Below are 14,916 nucleotides of genomic sequence, written 5' to 3' on the forward strand. Positions count from 1 at the left end.
ACAAGCTGGGGAAAGTTTCAAATCTCTCGCTCAAACAGGCAAAGTATTTGTTGCTGGGTTTCTGCTTTTATCCTTCTCATCACCAATATTAGCTTCTGATGCCTCCTTGGTTTTTTTTCTCAATGAATTTGCAGTAATGTACAAAACAAGGTTTAAGATACATTGGAAATGAGTGAACTCCTTTCTTAAATTATAAACTCTATTAGAAAAATAACAACTTCTAAAACCATTAGCTACTAAAACATATTTTTCTAATATTAATTGTTTCTTTCCATTAATAATGATTTTAAAAAGTGTAGAGTGGAGCGACATGTCTGATAGGATAAGTGGAAGATTTGTTTGGGCTTGGCCAAAAATTTATGAATCAACAAAGTTGATTTAATTATTGAAAGCAATAGATTTAAGATATGTATTTGATAAAGCATCTATTGCAAGAAGGATATGCCTTCTTTCAGTTTAACCAAAATAGCAAATAGCTGTGCTGAAGTCAGTAATATTGCACAGAAAATTACTACAATAATGACAGGGATCATTCTATGCAGGTTTGTAATCTGTTGAAAGGAACATCCTGAAACAGAGTCAGATTGATAAGTAAAGAAAATAAACAAGCAAACATACTATGTCTCAATGCAGACAGATTAAATGAAAAATACCTCTTTTATATATTTTTATGCTTTTTTTAAAACCTGAAAACAATTTCAAGTGCAAAGTACCATTATTCTTACAGGTTTTAAAAAACCTTGAAATTCTCCAAAGAATCTTAGGAATTTTTGCTTTCATTTCTTGTCAAATAGTGTAGAGAAAATATCTTCTAAAATAAATCCTTGTAGTTTAAAAGACCAGTTTGTTTACATGTGTGTATATGTGTATCTCAGAGAAAGAAGGGTCTTCTGTGAGCAATGCCAATTACTCCGCAGATGAGCAATTCCCACTAATGAAACAGCAAACTAAGAGGGCTTGGCCCCAGAGCAAAGTAGACAGGTGTTACACTCTTATTTATTAAATATTTCCAGTCCTACCAGCTGTATCTTCATTGTCATGAAAGATAATACAATATTTTTTTCCTAACTTATACTGCAAAAGATAGATGACAACTTAAAAGCAACCTTGCTTGATTTACAGGGTCTCAAACCTTTTGGCCACATTTGTCACTTAAGAAAAAAGTCATTTAACTTCTATGGAAAGTTACATGTTAGAAAGAGAGAGGGAAAGAGGGTTTTCACATGGCACAAAGACGTCTACCTTTAAAGCAGAAGAAAACCTCATCAGCATTCAAAATTTCTTCTATCTGTACTGAAAGCAGGCTGATATTTATATGCCAAATCTGCAAAAGAGGTGGAAAAAGCAAAAGAACAGTGTGTGAAATGGTAACCAGAAATCCCATTCATACAGATAAAATAGCATGGATGAGCTGACTTTGTGGGGCTTTTGCATTAATTGGGTGTAACACTAGATATAAGGCTCAGTTGCAGAGACCGGTGTTGACTCTCCTAAAAGTTTGAATATTTAATGCAAATTCTCAAAAGAGAAATCTTTATACATGACCTAGACTTAGAACACATGAAAAATTCTGCATGCAAGTTTCTCTGGTTCATGAATAGTTTTTTAAAGGCTTTTTTCAGTAAGTGAGAAACTAAGTAAGTGAAAGATGCATGAAAGCATTAGAAAACTGCAAAATCTGCAAGTTGTATTTACGGTGGAGGATTTCGAGTTCTTCATGGAAAATAATAAGCCAATTTTCATTTCTTGGGCTGGAACTACTATCTGGAGATGATCCTCTCTTTCGCTTCACTGACTACAGAGGGAGCCAAGTTTCCTCAGTTAGGTAGATTAGGTAGGTATCTGAACTCTTGTAGCTTAAATTCTCTAAAATGTTTAATGTATAGAGCATAAGCAAACAAAAAGTTTGATTCCCTTCAATTTTACAATAATTTTGGTGATACAACCTTTCTGTGTGGAAGTGAAATTTTCAGTCTGTTTCTCCCCTTAACATGTTTCAATGTTTACAGCTCAGAAGTCTGTGTACTTTTCAGATGCCAAATAAAAAGCAGTAACAAAGACAAGGTCCTAATGTTGCTAGCACTAGCAGGAACATGAAAAAGTCATTTCAAAGAGTGATTATAGTAAATTAAAAGCAATAGAAGTGTCAGATAAAGTTGTTTTAAATCTATGAAATCTAAAAATCTATGGAAGTGGTAAATCTGTGTGCAGCTGGGGAATCAGTTACTGAATGTTCTGTGCTTGCTTTTCTCCACACTTACAGCTTCCAGAAGAACCTGGATGATATTCTGCATGCAGGAAGCCATTTGTGAAGGAACAACATAATGACCATTGTGGTGGCAAACACCTAAGGCTGTGATGTTCCACATCTTCACAGAAAGCTCTGCTAGAGGAGGCCTGCACTGAGAAATAATTGCCAAGACCTGTAGGAGCTGCCAGTCAGTCACATCCTGCTGAGGAAAGACAAATGGGTCAGCCCCACTGAGAAACACCGAGAGGGTCCCAACTCCCCAGACACATAGGCTGCAAGTGTTACAAGATCAAATGCTCCAGATCCCTTGGGATATGATGAAAGATGAATACCTCATCTGCCTGTTCTTATTAGCACTTTGAACACATGCACTAGAGTGAGATCATGTTTGAGGAAACTGCGAAAGGTGGCACAGTGAGTGCTTTGCTCCAAGGAAGGAAGACATTTGGTGGACTATTAACTATTTACTTCACTTTGCTGCAAATGGGAAGAATCACAGACTGATCCTATTTATGTGACTTCTTCCCAGATTGCTTGAGTGTAACAACTTCACCACTCAGTTCCTTTAAATGTTATAATATTTTTTGGTGCTACAAGATTTTTGATAGAAGAAAGGCTTTCTAAAAGCAAATAATATTCTGAGATGTGAGACACCTTTTCAACAAAAAGCAAAATCAAATCTTAGCACACTTCCACTGGTATTTCAGTCCTAGCTCTGTATATGAATGACAACCGTTTTTCACTAATTTGTGAACTGCCCTCGGCTAATAAGTCTGACTCTGCATAAATAGTAGAAACATCTACCGCTGAGTTCAAACCAATGTGACACAAAAAAAAGAAGCAAAATTATGTTTTATACCAACTTTGACATCATGATTATGTCAGAAAAGTAACGTGTCACTGAGAACAAAAGCTATAGGAGACAGACAAGGTGCGCTTGCCTGGGATAGCCTCTGAAGACAGATTGCGACACAGGATCCTATCAAACCTTACTCCATGATTTTGTTAAGAATGAAAACTGAAAATTACATTTAATCTTCTGTGGTGTGGGAGTTAACCAGAAGAAATGTTGTGCCAAAATCCATGCTTATGAAATAGACTTGAGTGTCCATCTGCTCTAGTCAGGTACCACTCCTCTGCTCACACTGTCCTGCCTGGAATTTGAAAAACTGTGTATTTGGGAAAAGAAGTTAATTTAATTTTACTTAATGAAAAATTCTAGGCACAGTGACATCAGCTGAGGGCCTGCTCTTCAGTGCCTTCAGTACCACAAGTTTCACCTTGCTGTAGCTGCAGACTCTTTAACAATCTTCCTTTCTTCTAGGCTTCCTCATAAAGGCAGAGCAAGGTTTTCCACAGCCAAAAGCAAGCAATCCCAGGTCATGCTGTTACATATGGCTGCATCAGACCTCTTTCCATCTGAGCAGTGCTTCTGGCATTGCAAAAAGTAACATGGGAAATCCCTGCTTTGAGGTAGTGCAGAACTAGCAATACATGGCTCTGTAAAAACCTGAGGCTGGTGAAGTGAATTTGGGTTAAGACCACAACCAAAATGGTTTTGGTGCAGCTTTCTTCCACACAGATGAAGACATGCACACAGGTGTATCATAATAATGCTTGACATACGCTTACTATTTTGATCTTTGTATCTGTATGTGCATCTCATCAGACATTAGCAATTGCACTCCTCACTACAGAGATAAACCGATGTGGGAGTGCATACAGGGGTAACTGATAGCATCTTTTCTGACACTGTAAGGGTGCAGAGGATGTCAGGAAAAAAAACACAACATCTTGATGCTCAGGGAGATGTAACATTCCCGTAGACGGAGGACAGCCCACCTAACACAAAAGGGAGCTATTGCAATTGCAAGCCCACAACAGCACAGGGCTCTGCTGGTGGCAGGTGTGAGCACTTATTCCTGCTGTTGACATGAAAATGAAGGATTTCAAATGCATTCCACTTCACAGACCTTGGGAAGAAGAAAGGGGAACATTTGATCACTCTTATATTAATATTTCTTTCTCCACTCAGGTCTGTGATTTATTTTTAAGGTAATCGTGGATTTAATGCCCAGTGAAGGCAATTTTTCCCTAAATCACTCTTTCAATCTACTATTTACATTTCTTTACATAAGGACAACACAATTCTGAAGAATGAGATCATACAGAAATTGGGCAGCCCAAAAGCACAGGGAGAGAGGGGACATTCCAGTCATTGCACATTTACTGGGGATTTAAAAGGGACTGCATCTAATTCCCCTGAAGGGTGGAAGACAGGGTGTGGGTAATAAAAAAACTAGCAGAGCCAATGAAAGAAAATATTTCCATCGATTTCAAAAGTTTCCACCAGGTCTGTGGTGGAAAGGCACATTGCCTCAAATTCCAGTTGAAGAAGCAGAGAAGATACCCTCACAAAATTACTAGAGCAGGAGAGGACCTGAAAAGGGAAAGTGCTTTGGGAACAAAGTGACAGCAAGCTGGCAGAAAGGGAGCTGCAGGGGGAGGTGCTGTTCAAAGAGGAAGGCTTGCACCCCTTTCATAACTTGGAATAAAATCTTCTAATTCAGATGGATGTATTTCAATAATTCTGACTCATCTGGAGGCAAATAAGCCTCCATGGCAACTCCCTAAACCTTGCTAAGCACCCGAGGAATATGTTTGGAAATGCTGTTAATTTAGTAGCACCCAGCTCAGATCTTAATGCACTGGAGCGCACTTAAACAAGGATCTTTCCTCTTGAAATAAGCAACTTCTTCAAAGAATTGATTTCTTTTTGCTCTAGAATATACATAGGAAATACAGTGGAACTGCAGAAAAAAATGAAATCCCTTCTGAAGAAATTAATTAAGAGAAAGAGAAGACAGAAGTGATTCTGCTAGCATGATCTGATCAAGCAGGAGTTTTTATAAAAATAATGAGGGCCAGTTGCTCACTACTCCATGTGAATCTACTGTAAACAGCCTCTGGAGAAAACTATAATTATATAACAGCAAGAAACATGCTTCTGAGCCTTCACTGAGAGAATCCCAGCATAACTTCTGTGCCCTGGGAAGTCATGCAAAGAGCAACAGCATCTGCTGACCCCCAGAGCTCAATTGGCTAGGGTAATCTTGAAGTGGGAGGGAAGCCTCATAAAAACCTTGCTACCTCTTTTAAACACTTAACATGAAGTAGATCCTGTCCAGTTCTACTGCTGTGACCATGCAACACACTGCCTCCTTGAACATTCCCACTGGGCTGGATCTTCCGGTCTCACTCACGTTCAGCAGGACGTGGACGCAGATCTCATGGAGTGAATTGGCCATGTGCTTCCACCTCACCTGCCCTGCTCTTTTTGTTATGCCTTTGTCCCATTTGGTGCTTTGCCTATTCAGATTTCACAGGTCTGTACTCTAGTAGACCAGAAAAGAATAGTCTTTAAAACCAAAGTATCTTCACTAAGAGTCAATGGGTTTTGTTTGGGTTTGTAGTGCTATAATTCAAAGCAGTGCAATTCTGGGTACGTATGCAATATTTCTTCTCTCTCTAAACTCTTGTTCCCTGTATCTCACAGCATATCACATATAAAAATGATTTCCACAGAAAGGCATGAAAAAACCAAAGAAGTTCATATCTCATACTTCTTTTCTGCAAAGCTAAATTGATGAGAATGAATTATGAATGCCTTTCAGTTCAGCTTTAAAAATATGAGAACCCAATTCTCTTCAATAGTGCCAATTAATATGGAACACGTATTTGTTCATTAGAAAACATAGTTCATCAAGATAGAGAGATAATACTGTGATTTATGCATTTAAGTAATAAAGTGACTTTTCATTTGAAAGCAGAATGGGCATCTACCAGGACAGCTAACATGGGAAAGAATATGAGATATTATGCAAAACTAGAGAAACACGTATACTGCACAACCCTTCCACCTGTTTGTAGGGCATGGTGATGGGTTGATGCTATTTTTCTTTGTGGATTACACAGCTCACCAACTTTCTACACTGTCTAAAACATTATAAACATAGCATCACTGTTTCTAATACCAACACCTTTGACTACAGAGTTAATCAAACAGGACCAGGGACTTTTTATGGCCTAACCACACCATGTAGAACTTTCCAGAGTCTTTAATGGGTTCCATAGATGCCCTGAAGTCTAATACATAATTACTATTTTTCATCTATTTATTTCAGTTCAAAGTGTGTGCATAATGTGTTGCAGCTTCCGAGATTTCATAGCAAGATGCTGAGGTTATACCTTGCGTGCCCTGGGGCAGGTAGGCATGAGGGGGCCTCCCAAGGGTGCAAAGCCTGGGACGATGGTGTCATGGATGGAGTTAAGCAAACCACAGAAGCTGGAAGGAGTCAGACAGTGTAGCATTCAACGTACCACACAGCTGGGAATAGTCCTCGTGTACGCTTTTCCCTGGTTCATGTCAGGAGTGTGCTAATAATTAGGAAGCAAAGGCAATCTGCAGTCCAGCTTGCTCCCTGGACCTACTTTATTTAGCTGCCTAGATGTACATATGATTTTGTTGATACAGCACTCACAGAGACAAGAATCAGACCCTGCCTGGGAAGACCCTGCTGATAAAGGCTGGAGATGCATTCCCTGCTGGATCAAGATTAAAGAGATCCTCAGGGAGCTGGTTATAAATTCCTGACTCTCAGGTTGCTGCTATTTCCTGAGCTGAGCTAGAGGAGCACTGTACTAGCTGGCTGTGGGTAATGGGATATTTTGCATTACATATGGATTGGTGAAACTGGTGATGAGCCTACCTTCTCAACACTCCCATTCATCCCTTGATCCCCTTATTCTGGTGCTGGGTGAAATGGAAATGGTCATAACTGTACTGGCCACCTTTCTCTAGAATACAAATATCAACTGAGCAGGTGTTGCTCCAGTTTCCATCTGTTGTATTACGAAGGGGCACAGAACTGGAGCAAGTAAATATGATGTTTCTCTAGATATGCTGGTTTTGATTGTTGATGCAGTTTTTAGAACAGTCTTAATCATGCACTGTTCTGTGATTTTAGTGCTTTTGGGTATTAACATTTCTGAGGTCTCAGTGTGAGTCTCAATTATTGAAATGGCCAAGATTCTGGCAAGAAACCACAGGGAAGAAATCAGTTCTGTGAGGAAGATGCCAGGAGGCAAACGTTATTTACATAGAGTACGGAACTACAGAAATATAACAGTATGTAAATTTCTTGACAGATGCCCTGTTTGGCAGCTGTTCAGAAGTAAATTTCATTCTCAGCCAGATCTGCAAAAACACAGATCAGTAATCCAGGGTAGAAGTGATATGGTAGAAATTCTGGATGACAATTTACAACTCCCCAAACTACTACCGAATTAACAAAGAAATAACAGATCAGGGAACTGATAATCTTTGCAGGCCTGAGTCAGGCAGGGTCCCAAAACATGAGAAACCCCAGGGAAGTTGTCTGTAACCTACCAAAAGATTGTTTGCCTGATTCTCTAATCTAACACAAGGTTATGCTGAAGAAGATACTGCTTGCTGGGTTGCCCTGTTAAACCAGGCACAAATCTGAGAACTACTTAAAACCTAATTCTGTTACAAAACTAAGATCAAACCTTAGTTTATCATGTCTCTTTGGTGCCCTCCAAAATATTAATCTGGATAGGTGCGCATCTCACGTGGCAGCTGATGCTACCAGGCACCTTTGCTGCCAATAAAGCAGACACCCAGTGTGAACCATGCCTCAGTTGATAGATGAGAGCTAAGGCATGTCTGGGGGGGGAGTTGGACTTGTTCACAATCATATCTGTTCCACTGGTAAACTTAAGCCTTTGTTTCTAACAGTATGCACTAAAAATTTAACTTTCATGTGATTTGAAAGAAAATTCTGAATTGTTGTCCCTTTCTTCGGGAAATGCAGGAGAGAGAGGTGGTGGAATTGCAGCTTAAGATGGTGGGGGTTTACAGGTTTTTAATCATATCCTGAAGGCCTTTGAGTATATTTAACCTAGGATCCAGCTATGATCATTCTATTAGTAGGCATCTTCATGTTATTAACAGGCTGATGTGGTTCACTGAGAAGGTCTCTCTGAGCTACGACTAAACGTTCAACACACCAGTTGATTAGCAAGGGCTGCTTGCATTTGGGGGAAAGACATTTCTATTTTTGCTTGCCAGAAGGTCTCTGAGCTCTGCCTTATGCAAATACACAGTGACTACGATTTTTTCTTTGAAACCAGCAGCTTCCTGCAGTGGAACATCAGTATGATTGTGTGCACTCCTATCCTGGGATGCTGAGAACAGAGCCTGTATTATGCACCCCCATGAAGGCTACAGGGCAGTCTTGCCCCCTGCCCAGGTCAAGAAAAACTAAAGCAACATCAGTGCAAATCTGTCAGGTTTTATTCTACAGTGTATGTCAGGCAATACTGCCCTTCAGTTAAGGTAAGGGAAAATCCTGCTTCAGTTTTCAGACAGTTTTTGCTTTGAAGCATCTCTACTTCTGCAGTCATAGCCCTGGGCATACTCCTGGCACATGTGCCCTATCCTGTCACCCTATCCCAGGTGAGCTGCTCCCTCTTCAAGCAACCTATTTAAGCCACTACAGGAGCATCCTGCCCCAGTTTGTTTCCCTCATTATCCTCTCCCACGGGCCAAATGTTACTTTTTAACTCTAAATAAAACACTCTGCTCTGGCCAGGGCGCATGCAGCACAGCTGCCCTAGGACGCAGGCACAGCATTTGCCTTGGTGTGCGGTGAGCAGGATGCTAAAGCCACACCAAAAGCTGAGAGCAAATCAGGCGATAAGTAGCAAAACTGTATTATCAGCAGATCTGAGTTCAGGATTTCGTGGTCATTTGCGTTTATTTATGCCTCCTATTAACCTTACTCAACCATGACATGTGTTACACAGATGGGAAAGCCAAAGCAAAAATAGGCACAGCGGTTTTCCCAGAACAGCGGCGAAAGCCGAGCGGGAGCACCGGCGAGCCCAGGTGTCCAGCGGTGTCCGCGGGCGAGCGGGCCAGGAACCAACCCAGCCTGGGAAAATTACAGCCACAGGGAGAGACGTATCCACGCTCTCTGGGGAGACCACCGGAGCATTCCCCTGAATCTCCAGCCCCCAGCACCCACGAGGGTCCCGCTAGATGGTGCTGGAGGGACGGACAGACCGCGGCGGGGACAGAGGGTCGGAGAGAGGGAGGGAGGGAGCATCCCCCGCTCCCCTCCCTGGCTGCGGCTCCCAAAGTGTTTCCTGCGGAATGCCTGCCTGATGATAACAGGATCCCTTTCATATATATTAGGCAAACACGGGCCCAAGGTTGGTAAACATCATGAGCAGACTCATCTTTCTGCTCGACGCCGCGACGGTGAAAGCCCGGTTGCACGAAATAACAAGCTGCTGAGCTTTTTTTTTCAGGCCATGTCTCCAACAACAAAGCAGCTTTTCAATCATGGGTTACACATTTTAAAAAGAAATAATTACGAGCCGGTCATCTCAACCATCCTTCTGTACCAAATATGAGACTTGGTATCACCCATAAAATCAATGTCCTGCATATGCTAACCTGAATATTTATAGATGCAAAAAAGCATGTCAATTATGTAAGGCTAAGGAATCGTGCACACGCATGAATAGTCCCTTGTAAAAATAAATAATAAAAAAGGCCCTGTCAAGACATTAAATTAATTCTCCTTTTCGGTTAAGAACCTTGTATTTAGTTCTGTAAAAGTCCTCTTGGCAGCCTGAAATGTATCCTGTTTAAACAGGAGCTTGTACTCAAACACACTTTTTTTTTTCTGAATACTATTCCCACTTAAACCCTGCACAAAAAGCATTGAGAAAGCAGAAAATGGAAATAAAGTCATCTTTGTTTCAACTTTTCCTGTTCCTTTTCACTTGAAGGGAAAAGTAAGTATCTGACAAATGAGCAATCCTTATGTGTTAGGGAAGAAGAGATGAGTGACCTATAGACTTGAGGACTCTTAGCTGTTTTGTTATTCTTCTAAAGGCTGGGTGATAAAGTGATATAGAGTTACTGAAATAACTTTTTTGAAAAAGGAAATATTTTATAGTCTTTCCAATAAAGATCATTATTTTGTTAAACCACTAATTTACTCAGAGATTCATGACACTAAGCTCAAGTCCATTGGAAATGTTGTTCTTTCTGAAAGCCCAAGCCAATTTATCATTCGAGGGATGCTCTTCTTACCACTCCAGCCAGGGGTAAAACCCAGACATGGAGAAGCAAGTGCTGTGCTCTTTTTTCCATAGTGGCAGTCACCATGTCAGGACCTCAGTGGCAGGATGCACCACAGTGCAGGAGGTGGTAGGGAATGGAGAGAATACATGGAAAGTTATGATGAAAAAGGAGCAAGCTGCAGATGGAGAAGGTAGCTGCTTATGCAGTGGGGGTTATACAGCATCTCTCTGTAAGTCTTGGAAGAGAATATGTTTAAAGAGGCAAGAAAAGTATACATGTCTGCATAACACATGGGAGAGAGTGGGGCTGAGAATAGTGTGGAAGGGAGCATGCTGAGCTGTGTCTGAGCATTTCATTCAAACTACTATATTGTTAAGACTCTTGAGCAATAAAGTAAATTTTCATTCCAATTAAAGATTCAAGGGTTTTAGAACAATCACCAGAAGAAAGAGAGAAAAAAGGCATATCCTCAAAGGACTTGGTAATGAATAACAAAAACAGTTCTTGTGCATTGTCCAAAATGAATGGTATTCAGTATAACTGCAGAGAGAGGATTTAATACTACAATCCACTGTGGTGTTCTCTGTGAGTAGATGTGGGATGGCCCATGATTGACAGAAATACTTAGCCCAGGTCAGTATCTTCTGGTCAATGTGGAACACAGGTCATTTTTGGTGTCTCCGACTTATTGTTGTTACTGGGGCGGCAAACACTGGAAGGGGCAGAGCCTGAGGGAAATTACCAATTGCTTAAAGCTGTTGGGATGAGTTCACTCACACAACATGAATCATACTGCCCATGCATATGCTTCTCTGTGGATATATGTAGCAGTCCATCAGCCAAGCCTGCAAAGCCACTGCAATGGAGCAAAAGAACTACAGCCTGGGGAGAAAAAGAGGATCAGGTTGGAAGCTCAAGGATGAAGCAGATGTTGTTGGAGGAGGGGGAGAAGATATGTACACTTTGTAACTTGTAGTCATTGATGGGCTAAATCTGCCTTACATTCATACGTAAGCCATGTACAGGATAGAAAAAGTGGTTCAGAGCACTGAAGTAAATTTACTGTTTTTACTAACTGCATATTAAACTCTTCTAGGGGTAAAGCTACAAGACTGAAAGACTGTATTTTAACACATCCCCAGCTCTTTCCAGGCCCACAGTCTTATGTTTCCTTTCTGTGGGTATCCCCTTATCTTTTATTGCACTATAAAGCAACATAGGACACTAACCATGTCCCAGGCCTCTGGCTGGGAAGATGCCACTCAAAAGGGCAGCAGATAGGAAACCTTGGGAAAACTCTTAAGGCTGAATAGGATAGCTCTGTGCATTCCACCACTTTAGTAGCAGGAGCAAAGAGGGCTGCTTCAGCACTAACTTTGCTGCCTTGCAGCTGGGAGCCTGCTCTGGCCAGCCTGTGCCAGCAGTGGGCTGCAGCCTTCCCATGCCAGCCCTGCTGAAAGTGCTCTCACACTCATAGAGTTCAAGAGCTCAGATTAGTTACCTTTCCTGTAGTAGAAAGGGCTCTGGATTAGGACTCTAGAGGCTTAAATTTCATTTGTCAGGTTAAGTACTGACTTTGTGTGCAACCATGAGCAAGGTCTTTAATCTGCCTGAGTGTTGATATCCTTTGGAAAGGGGCAGTAATTCTTCCCTAATTCCTGAAGGCTCTGGGAATAAAATTGGTAAATAACAGAGTAGTGCTCCACTACTGAGAGGATGGCTGGCACAGCTCTCCTGGCTGTACTGAATTCCCTTGCTAACTACCCAGCATATGTGCTGCAGATCTGGGGCACTCGCAGTTAGTGTTTTCATGAAACAGAATATAAAATCAGAAGGAAGCAGCAGCTACTGGGAAATTGCACGTCCTCTGAGTAGCACACCTTTAAGCACCCTTCACTGTTTGAAAGCATTCACTGGGGAACCATGCTCCCAAATTTTATCTGATGCCTAAACTCAGTCAGATACCTTAGGTGCTGCCAGTGCTTGGGTACAATTGTTCTCTCCACAGACACATGTGGAAACTGTGATAAGGATGTAGAAAATACCAATACCAGAGCAAGGCTGCTTTAGTGGCATTTCCCAGAAACAAACTGGAAATTGAAGTGTGTCTCTCTTTCATCAGGTTTAGGTTGTCTATTCCTTCTCTTTAAACTTTGCCTGTCCTTTTTTTAATATTTCCCTTTCACACATTTTCTGCATGTAGGTCTGCAGTTTTCCTTCCTGCTGAGTTACAAACTCACTCCTCCTTTATTCCTCCACTTGGCACCTCCCTGCCTTGGCTCAGAGCATGTAGGCTTCAACCCCTTAATAATCAGCTGAGGAGCAGATGGAGGATCAGAGGAGCAGGATGGCTGCTTTATGAGGTGTACCCATGGCAGCATTCATGGAAACAACCAACAAGTGACCATGAGCCAGGATTTCAAATGCTGCATTATCTGAAGTTGAAGTGCAGGGGAAGTCATAGTCAAAGTCATAGTACCCAGGGATCCTGCAGTTTTGTATTTTTCTCAGCTTTCATTTAAAGCAAAGTTTCTAGTGTTCATATTCTCAAACAAAAGCTTGGAAATGGGAAGCCTTGAACATCAAAGAAAATAAAAGAATCCAGAACTGATTTTTTTTTAAATCTCATGATTTTGCCATCAACCTCACATTATGTTGGAGAGTAACTCAGGATTTTTGAGCATGAAAGTCTGGCAGGACTACAGATGCCTCAAAATCATAATGAATTGAGGCCACAATCAGCTTTTGAGAAGGCTTCTCCCTTGCAGCTAAGACAATACAAGGGTTTTGCGGAACAGTTTGGTCCTCCCCACACAACCTCCCACTGGTGAGCTATCACCGACCATCACAGGCATGGATATTGTATTCTTTTTTATCCCAGTTAAAGAGGAAAGGTATATTTTAGGTTCAAAGTGGCTGCCACACCACACCAGTACTCAGGTGGTGAAGACTGCTAGCTCATGCAGATGCTCAGAGGATCTCTCCCAGGCTTGCCTCCAAGGCCAGCAGAGCTTTTTTAGGGACAGGAGTCCTGCATAGCTGCAGCCATATGTTGAATGTAGTGAAGGCATATGGAGCTAATTATGTAAATAAACATCTCGGTCCATGATGATTCTAAATAATGCAAAACATAAAGAGGCAAAACACTAATGTTCTAACTAATGAAAATAGATTCTTAGGGTGATTAATTTACAATAAAGAGATGCTGCATATGTCAAAAATGGTGCATCATCATATGATTTAATATAATCAGGCACAGCTGCATTGCTCTTGATGTTGGCAAACTGATCTTGTTCATCTCCTCCTGCATCTGTAGCACAGTATTAAAAGAGAAGAAAACTGCACAGTAGAGCCAGCAAACACTTGTGAGAAAAATATTTTTAAAGCATCTTGGTAAATATTTACCAACCTTTGGGATGTCTGAATGCTGGAGGTTGTGTCAGGAAAAAAAGCATGGCTGGTATCCTCAAAAAACAACACAAGTGGTCAGCAGCCTCCATACAAAAGGGACTTGCTCAATACAATAGGCCACTGTTGCTGTGACTCTCAGTATTGTTTACCTCTCACAGAGCTTCCAAGTACAAAGCACTTCAAACAAACTACACTAAGACTTTAAACTGAATCCACCCATCAGGTTAATAAAACAAATATTGATTGGGTTTGAGAGTCATTACAGAAAACAAAGCCTTTTGGATTGAAAGAGTTTCTTTGTTCAAGCAGTATTGTCCAGAGCCTTCAAGCAACATATTACAATCTCAGCTTAAATCCTGAGGCAATATTTTACAGCATTTGCCCTCAAATCTACTTTTATTTGTAGTGTATGTATAAATACAGATACAGGAAAAGATAGGGACAAGCATTTCATGCACACAAAGGAAAGAAACCATACCAATCTCAAAAATATGCTGGAAATTCTAATAATGAAGAGCAAAAGTAATTTTTTTTCAAGTGTATATATTGATTTATACATCTAAATCTCATTCCAAAAACTGCAACTTGTAGAGACTTTTATCTTGACCTCTCTAGAAACCCAACCTCTGCAATGCAGAAGAAAATCACATAAGCCTGCAAATGTCCTTTCCCAAGATGTCCTGCAAGATCTAATGGACTAGGAAAGCATCTTGACATGATCCAACACAGAAAGGCAACCCAGATGCTTGAGAGCAAGTGCAGAAATAGCAAGAAAGCAGCACACAGAAAAGATTTGCAGAGAATTATTGCCTTGGGTACAGGCTGATCTGGATTTTTCAGAATTTGTTGCCTGATTACTAGACAGGGAACAAAGACATCTAAATGATTTTAGGTCTTCACCCCACTTTCAAAACCAGTTTGGGTTCTAAGAAACTTTTGTCAGGAGATTATGTAATATGAAAGGAGTGATCAGGAGCTTCAGCCCTGCCGCCTTGTGCAAGTGCTTCAAGATGTGGATTGAGAACATCAAACCTCTAGCGAAGATTTAGAAAAGTGTGTTCAAAAAAGAATAGTT

General features: G+C 40.9%; 1 long non-coding RNA gene across 1 annotated transcript in view; it reads right to left on the reverse strand.

The window, feature by feature from the left end:
- Positions 1 to 415, reverse strand: part of LOC137472378 (uncharacterized) — a 28,967-nt gene extending 28,552 nt beyond the window's left edge. The window contains exon 1 of the long non-coding RNA XR_010998138.1: positions 3 to 415. This is a non-coding gene — a long non-coding RNA (uncharacterized lncRNA). The remainder of the gene's footprint in view (positions 1 to 2) is intronic.
- Between the last annotated feature and the right edge of the window lie 14,501 nt (positions 416 to 14,916).

This window comes from Anomalospiza imberbis, chromosome 4 (assembly GCF_031753505.1).
Source record: "Anomalospiza imberbis isolate Cuckoo-Finch-1a 21T00152 chromosome 4, ASM3175350v1, whole genome shotgun sequence".
NCBI classification, from domain to species: domain Eukaryota; kingdom Metazoa; phylum Chordata; class Aves; order Passeriformes; family Viduidae; genus Anomalospiza; species Anomalospiza imberbis.